At 37.1% G+C, this 8,847-nt stretch overlaps 1 long non-coding RNA gene across 1 annotated transcript; it reads right to left on the reverse strand.

The window, feature by feature from the left end:
* Nucleotides 1-214: 214 nt before the first annotated feature.
* On the reverse strand, nt 215-7,859 carry LOC130582216 (uncharacterized). Its single transcript, XR_008966298.1, has 3 exons — nt 4,725-7,859; nt 2,514-2,615; nt 215-1,521 (listed from the first exon to the last, which is right to left on the reverse strand). It is a non-coding gene; the product is annotated as an uncharacterized LOC130582216 (long non-coding RNA).
* Nucleotides 7,860-8,847: the final 988 nt, after the last annotated feature.

The following is an 8,847-nucleotide window of genomic DNA, read 5'->3' on the forward strand; positions in this document are numbered from 1 at the left end:
TCATCTGACATCCTGCAGCTGCCCAGTTTATTCAGAAAAAAAAAAAACCCCAAACTCTTAGAAAAATGCCCCTGGATCAGAATGCTGCTTAAGCAACAAGGCCTAAATGTACCCATTGCATGAAAGGTAACATAAATGCATAAGGAATTGTCCAGGAATAATGTCAGACATGGAGGAAATAGAACTKAAACAAAAACTACGTGGTGTTGAAAGAAACAGAGATTTATTTTTAAATAGCAAAGTCATCCAAAGGAACAGCTATGTTTTCCTTGCTTCCCTGAGTGATCGTGAAGTAGTGGTGGAGAGATTTTCATGTTTTATGGAAATGCATACAAAACCTGAATCCTTAAGTGTTACCAATATCAGCTAACACCCGAAAAGTAACTTCCAGAGCATAACAAGAMATACAGTGAGTATTTAATATACAATGTTGTCTGAATTAGCAGTTTCCTTCAAAGACCTACAGTGTCATTTTTAACACATCTTTTCTAACTTTAAACAGAGGATAGACTACCACAGTGTCTGCTTGTATGCATCCAAGCAAAAAAAACCTCAATTATATTTGCAAATATCTATTTGGAAAAAAACAAGAGAGAATGTTGGGTATTGATTTTCATACCTGGGATCTTCAAAATCCTGCAACTACTCTAAACCTTATTTATATGTAACTGATTTTTAAAATAGATTTTGGACTAGTCAGTGTGGTCTAAGGTTTAAAGAAAAGGGCTGAGAAACAGGAAACATGGGAGAATTGGGTTGGATGAGAGCCTGGATAAAGGCATGTGGTTTGTTTGCATGATTTTTAGTTAATAACAAGGGAGATTGGGTGTCTCAGAAAATTCAGAAAAGGGAAAGAAAGCTTTATACTAACAGAAAAAAAATCCCCAAAACCTTCATATAAAGGTAACTGAATTTGTAAATACTAATGGAAAGTAGTTACGTGTCTTATAACTTAAAATTTGAGTGGAGAAAGCCCTAGATAATATTCTCCAGAGCRCAATCCTAGAATCAGAGAATCACARATTGTTAAGGGTTGTAAGGAACCTTAAAGATCATCTAGTCCCAAACCCCGCTGCCATGGACAGGGACACCTCCCACTAGATCAGGCTGGTCAAGGCTTATCCAACGTGRCCTTGAATACTGCCAAGGTTGGGGCATCCACAGCGTCCCTAGGCAACCAGTCCAGTGCCTCACAGTGAAGATTTTCTTCCTAGTCCTAGCCTAAATCTTGTCTATTTTGGTTTGTACCCAATACTCTTTGTCCTATCACTGCAGTTCCTGATGAAGAGTCTCTCTCCAGCTTCCCTGTAGACCCCCTTCAGATACCAGAATGCTGCTATGAGATCTGCATGCAACCTTCTCTCTTCCAGGGTGAACAGCTCCAAGTTTTTCAGCCTGTCTTCATAGGGAAGGTGCTCCAGTCTTCTTACCACCTTAGTGGAGCTCCTTGGGACTTGCTCCAACAGGTCCATGTCCTCCTTATTGGGGGCACCAGAACTGCACGCAGCACTCCAGGCGGATCTAACAGGAGCAGAGCAGAGGAGCAGAATCACTCTGTCAGCCTTCTGGTCACGCCTCTTTTGATGCAGCCCAGGATTGGGTTGGCTGTCCAGGCTTTGAGCACACCCTGATGACTCATGTTGCRTTTTTCATCAGCCATCACCCCGAAGCCTTTCTCCACACTGTTCTCAGTCACTTTTCTGCCCAACCCGTTAGGTGTGCCCGGGATTGCTGTGACCCAGTTGCAGGACCTTGCACTTTGCTTTGTTGAACTCCATGAGGTTTGTGTCTGCCCGTCTCTCAAGTGTGTCAAGGTCCCTCTGGATGGCACCCCATCTGTGCAACGTGTCAACTGCCCCACTCACCTTGGCGTAGTCAGCGAATTTACTGAGGGTGCATTCTATTTCAGCAGAGATATCGAACAGTGTTGGCCCCAGTACCAGTCCCTGAGGGACACCCCTCATCACTGCTCTCCACATGTAGAATKAGCCATTGACCACAACGCTTTGTGTGTGGCCATCCAGCCAGTTCTTTGTCCACCAAATGGTCCTGTGTCAGTTTGTAACAGGACACCTAGAAAGGCTGGACCTGTGACTGCACCAGTGTTGGAACAGTATGAACAAGAACCAGTCAGCTGAGTGTTCTTGTCCTCCTACTGATACCAACCAATGATGCAGAAAAAGCTGAGTCCTTTTAATTAAAATCCTTTTAATGTATTATGGAAACAGTTAAAGCTGTTCTTTTACTCTTTTTCCAAACCTACACTTTCATGGGCGATAGGCATATGAGATCTAATGTGTTTTGCAATGATTAACCTACTTAGGGCACATTCAGATATTGTTTTGTGTCTGTATAATGCACAAAGGTCTGAGCTTTTGACAAATGCTTGGAGAGCTGCCCTTTATAAAGGCAATAATTTTGTTTTAAAGGAAACACTCCATAGATTCAGGATTAAGTCTGCAGGAATACAACATTCAATTATTTAAGGTAAAGAAAGGGCTAATTTTTCTTACATTCTATTGTTCCACTGCTGATTCCAAAGCTGTCTCTCTTCTTTGTTCTTCTCTGATGCTTGCCCWCCTCCTAAACTGCAGACCAACACAAGCTCCAAGGGTCTGAAGGCAAGAACAAAGCAAGTAAAGCTATGACCTTGTGATGAGTGCTGTCAATAGAGTGCATCTTTTTTCTGCTTTTTTCTTACCATTTATTTCTGACTATTAGTTCTGTGCTCACTTTCTTGTAGTAACTTTCCAGTTTTAAAAATATTAAAACCAAAACTTCTGTGTTTCACAAATTAAACACGTATAAGTGGTCTGGTCTTCAGTTGCACCTCTTATTTTCCTTGAGACTGGTTTACCAGATACTTGATAGGATTTGCTTGCAACTTTAGGAATGAGGACAAGAAGAATTCGTTTCTCCTTTCCTGAGAAACTTTTGATTTTAGTCAATGATCATAATTTCATATCACAGCAAGCCCTTTTAACATGAGATCTATGAAGCTCAATCACACAATTTTACTAGATGGGAAATGTTATTTGGTCTACTTGACATCTTCAAAAACTATGCTGACATTTTAGCATTGAGAAAATAATTCATCAAACAGCCTTTCATTTTGAGTCTCTCATGGTGTAGTCTGTCCTGTCATTAGAGGCTTCTTCTTTGAATTGAGTGTGCTAGTTCTGGTACCAGATGCCTAATTTAAATCTGATTCACCTAGTGCCTAAGTAAGTTCCAGGTATTTTCACATGATGGATTCAAGGTTTTAAATTAAATTTAAAAGTACTTTAAAGGTTTAGACAAACTTTTTTGCAAAAACAATAAAAATAATCAAATTATTGACAACTCACTGAAATTCAACTATTTAAAGCTAGCTTACTAAACATGTTTTTAGTGTTGTTGATTAGTCACTAATATATTGTTGCTTAAGTATTGTTGCTTAAACTTCAGGCTTTCTTTTGAGACCTAGTTAACCTTATGATAATGTCAGATGAACTTCTAAAAATTTTCTTTTACAGCTTACTTGTCTTAACTTTCTGTCATAATTATCTAAACTTTTGCTTGACTAAAATGTCAATGTACAATGTCTTCTTTAAATATTAYACTTTGAGTGTGTAGAGTATAAAAAGACACTCCTCAAAATATGTTCAGTTTGGGTACCAATCCTGTAAGGCTGTAGGGTTACTGTACACCATTGGAGACAATGCTCATGGATTCTCATGAAGAAGACTTGTGCGATTTTCTTTTCTTTCACTAATTCCTTCATATTTTGGCAACATTGTCMATTAGAAATGCAAGGAGTACACAGAAGAAAGGGAAAAAAAGTTAGCTTCAGCAAGATTCTACAGAAATAACTAGATACATAGTCATAATGTAAGTTTGGCTGGCTACATGTTTAATTTCACCCACGGCAAGAAAAATCTTCTGAAAATAGAAATAAACTGGTGACACGTATTTTCCTTTAACATGCTCTGTCTTCTTATGGAATACTTTTTCAGAGTCATCCTCCATGTTCATCAAGGCCTTAATCCTCACGATTAAAAAACTGATGAAGTCCCAGACTGTGGAAAGTAGTATTACCATTTGCATTACATGATTGCTTTCTCAGAAAAAAATGCTCCTTTGCAAGTTTTCAACAGCTTACATGAATGTTATTTTTCCTGAAGATTTCTACTTCTGAGTTTTAATGTACACTATATCAGATGAAAAATGTCAGTCACAATTGTTATGGACATCACCTTTTGTTTAAATGTAACCATGTCTTCTTTTTTTACCATGGGAAAAATATTCATCTGTTTGTCTCTGGGTGGATATATCTCTATTCTTTACCACATTCTGAAATAGCAATGTAAAATGTCTTGACATTTTCCACAAAAGAAAAAGAAAAAGAATAACAAAAAAAAAAAGAAAAAGAAAAAGAAAAAGAAAAAGAAAAAGAATAAAAAAAAAAAAAAAAAAAAAAAAAAAAAAAAAAAAACCCCAAAAAAACAAAAAACCAACAGCTTTGGAAAGAGTTCATGCCTGGAATGTTTCTGGGGAAAAAAAAAAAAAAAACATTTTTTTTTAAATACAAAGATTGTATTTCAAAAGACAGTGATGAATAATGGAAAGTATGAACTGTGAAGTCCTATTATATCAGTTGTATTTAGGTTAACCACATTTAATTTTTTAAGTCCATGAATTCCTAAGAAATTTTACTCACATGATGGACTTATTTGTAAACTTACATTCTGCCCTGAAGGAGACACTRATTGTTGCATGCTGTTGTGACTCATGTGCATCTCTGGTTCCAGCTGCCAGGAGTCAGAGAGCAAAGTAAGTAGGATGATCTTGTATGAACTGTGATTAAAATTCCAAGAGAGTTATCCTCAGGACACTCCACAGCATTTCTTTTTATACACTAAGATATGGAAAATAAAAAGAGGGTGATATAAAACAGTCTTTAAGTTTGAAACTTAACACTATTTTCTTTCATTCTGTTAAAAGTAAAAATTACATAGTCTAAGCAGACTTGCACATTTAACAGGAATAGCCTATATTTTTGTTGCCCACTATATTCAAATAGCTATTCCAACAAATGCACACAAAAACCTTTGAAACAGTATGTGGAAGCCCTTTTCCTTACTAAAAATACGACTATTATTTCTGAATTTTACTTCAAAATTCAAGTATCACCAACTTTACACAGTTCTTGTTCTCCAGATATCAGAAGTAAACCGATGTAGCATGCATGCTACATCTTATACATATATATTTTCAAATTGATTTCTTTGTTTCATGTCAATGAAAATATAAATGTTCAGTGAACTCAGAGTCCTGAGTGTCAAAGTATTGCCACCTGTTCTTTTCTTCTATTGACAAGACAAAGAGTTTTAAGATATATTTCATTGAAGTATGATCAAGTATATYGTGAGTGACAACATATGGTAGTAGTCATAATTAAAAAATAGTTACTTGGGTTCCTATTTATCTGTCAAGTGAACTGGTTTATCTGCTGCTCATAAATGTATGTCAGATGTAATCTAATGGCTTTTTAATAGAAGGAAGCTTGACAAAATACTGGCAGATGGTATTCTGGGTRATGATCCAGACTGCAGTAATCTCAGTAATGACTTACATTATCTATTTACCTGGCCCCAAACAAAGAAAGGAGGGGTAGGGAGGAACCACTAAAAGATTCAAGTGGTCTGAGTTGCTTTGGCACTGCAAATGCTCAACTCACTGAATCAAGTGCATTCACTTCTGTAGTGGGAGAAAACATGAAATTGGTTAAAACAGTATAAATGCAACAGGAAGATCTTCCTCCTCCACAATCAGTTTGGGAATGGAAACTTACCTAGTTCTCATGGACTTTTTGTTGGTTTGTTTTTTTTTCCTGCTGTTGCTCTGAAGTGGTCACTTTAGGGGAAATTCTGTCTTTTAAAGGAAAAACATCTCATTGCACCACTGGRCCACTCCAGCAGGTTTCTTCTCTAGGAGTGGTGATCTGTCCCCAAAACAGAGGCAATAACATTATTAGAAGTCATAAAGAACTGCTGTCTGCCCAGAAAATCTTCCTTTTGACTCATAGTGACATGGATCACGATATAGGACAACAATTATTTTTTCTGATTCCCTCAACAACTCACCTAAAAAAACCTCTAAGGAGCCATCATGAACTTTAAGGAGTATCTCCTGACTTTGTCACAGTTACAATTTCTGAAACCTGAGGAAAATACTTGTGTCTTATGAAATTCCATTTCAGATACTGAAGGCCCCATTGAAGCTAGAATTTTATGATCTAAGTAAATACAAATGAAAGCCTCATGAATCTACATAACTAAACATATAATGATAAAACTCTTGCAACTAGCATTAAAAAGTAAGCCCATCAGAATWAAAAAGGTCTGTTGAACTTTTCTTCTTCCCAACCTCACCTACTGTGATACTTCCACTGCTGAAAATAGTGCTGGAAAACCTGTTGTCTGTTGATTCGGAAATATCCATCCCAATAAAAACTAGGATGACCTGAGCTTCAAATCAGCCCAGCACCAGTGTCACACAGTGTAAGTTAAGAAGTCACTACAAAATACTCAGGAGGAGCTGGGCATGATACTAGACTGCCATGGTGTTGAACAACAAAAAACCAGCATTATACTGAGGTATATAAATGTTGGTGACAAGAAGAATATCCTGAGAAAATACTTCTAGTGTTTATATGCACTTTTGGTCAGGCATCCAACCTAGCTGTTATCAAATTAGTCTACAGTAGAAATGTACTTCTGTTTTTCAGGTTCTTTGAGAAGCACAAGTGACAAAGTTGTGTTATTTTCCATTAGGGGTGTTCAGTCTTTATGCGAACTCCTGTGGACAGTTTTAGCACTGCTGTTCAGCCCATCTGTGAAGATCTGCAAGGATCACTTAAGAGACAATTTCTGCAGCTAGCAAAAATCTGCTGCTCCTTCCATGGTAGCATCAGCTACAAGATTTCCTTTCTCACAAAGCAAGTGCTTTTCATTTACAGGCATAGTCCACCCATTTCTGGTTTGGAAGGAATGGTCTRATTTCCTGTAAATCTCTGAGAAAACCTCAGAAAGATTTGTCTCATAAGACATCTGGGCAGGTCCAATGTATGGGAGTCATGTACTCAGACCTTCACCCTGCATGAGGCTGGATTGTTATTACAAGTTTTTACAAAATGTTGGCAGACAGAGAAATACACACTCTTGTAGCTAGGGCTGAGATGAAAACCTGTRTGTTCACTCCCATTCTGCAGAAAGCTTGTTTGTATTGTTATAATCTGCCCAGAAAGCCAGTTTTAGCTCTGCAGGCTGGCATGCAAGAAATGTTTGAGAACAAGCCCMCATGCAGTGGATGTGCACTGAGAATATGCAGATAAACAGAACAAAATACTGTATTCTTCCCATATCTCACTTGACCTTCTGGCAACTGACATCCTGACATCATACTTGAAATGAAGACCTCAGCCATTCTGTAGCCTTAAGTAAACTCCACAAAACCAAAGACTGAAATGGGATAAGCATCACCAATGGTATGACAGGTTCAAGAAATATGGGAAATTAGGCACAGGAAGGATATAAGGAAAAAAGAACAGGGTGAAAGGACATCAAGAGCTGATTATTTCCTGAAGAAGAGAAGGCTTTAGGAAAACTTCCCATCCTATTACCTTCACACCTAACCATTAGCTAAGTCACATCAGCTTTTCTATGGATAACACARGTATACATATTGAAAATATGGCAAATACTAAGTTACAAAGAGCATTTTTTCCTTCTTTAATTTTACATAACAGGCACTATCTTAGAAGCAATTAAAACATTTGATGTATTCCTATGTTTCATRTATATATAGACCTAAATTGGATTCTCCTCTAGTCAGGTCACATAGCAAGGCTTACAAATCCTTAGTCCTTAAGGATKTGAAGAGGATGCCATTCAATGTGTTTCCATTTCACATGAGCTCTGTGAGACCCATTTAAACTTGTGGATTCACTGACATGAACAGTAGAAGCACACAGGCATATAGAATGAGTTGATTTGCCCGCAATCAAAGCTTTTAAGCAAGATTTAGKTCCTTTGTTTGAATAACATATTTGGGAAAGGTTTATTATGCCCCAGGAATTCTCTCTCAGAAAGTAAAATCTTGAGCAACAGTCAATCTTGAGATACTGCTCTAGAAATAATCTTCTTTTTTTTTTTTCTTTGTGCTTTCTACCATGGACATAATCTATTCCAGNNNNAAAAAAAAACAGTCTCACAAATATTTAGGAGTAACCAGAATCTAATCTTTCTTAACAAGTTATTCATTAATGATCCTATTTTCTAAATAATACTCTTATTTCATCACTTTTGCCTTCACTTGATTTACACAGCTGTGAAAGAAGAAGCAAGACCTGAAAGGTATTTTTACTTCTTCCGGAGTACTCCATAGGTCTTTATAGCAACAATTGATATAGGGTCATAATCACAAACAGCCAGACTACAGGAATAATCTCACAACTCAAAATTCTCCTTCCAGTACTTTTGGGGGTTATTTTTGTGATGTGAACTAGGTGATCTAGAGAGAGTTACTTATTTGGTTGTTTCAAGGGATATAAAGTATACTGTGATGAACATTTCTGTTTGTGAAATGGGAATGTAAGTTTTTTCATGGTCTTCCTTTTGGTGATTTGTTTTGTTCTTTCTTACCTATATTCACAAGCAGTTTTTAGATGCAGGGGTCCTATAAAACTTACTGTAACAAAAGGTGACAAAGAGGAGGGAGTTTCTAAAATAAAAGTAAMTCACTAAGTGAGTTCGTTTAGAAAGTTGCTGCACAACCTTTTTCCTTGCAGCATCTATTCAGATGTGG

The sequence above is a fragment of the Malurus melanocephalus genome, unplaced genomic scaffold (assembly GCF_030028575.1).
Source record: "Malurus melanocephalus ecotype Western Australia unplaced genomic scaffold, MMel_1.1 scaffold_0, whole genome shotgun sequence".
In the NCBI taxonomy this organism is placed as follows: Eukaryota; Metazoa; Chordata; class Aves; order Passeriformes; family Maluridae; genus Malurus; species Malurus melanocephalus.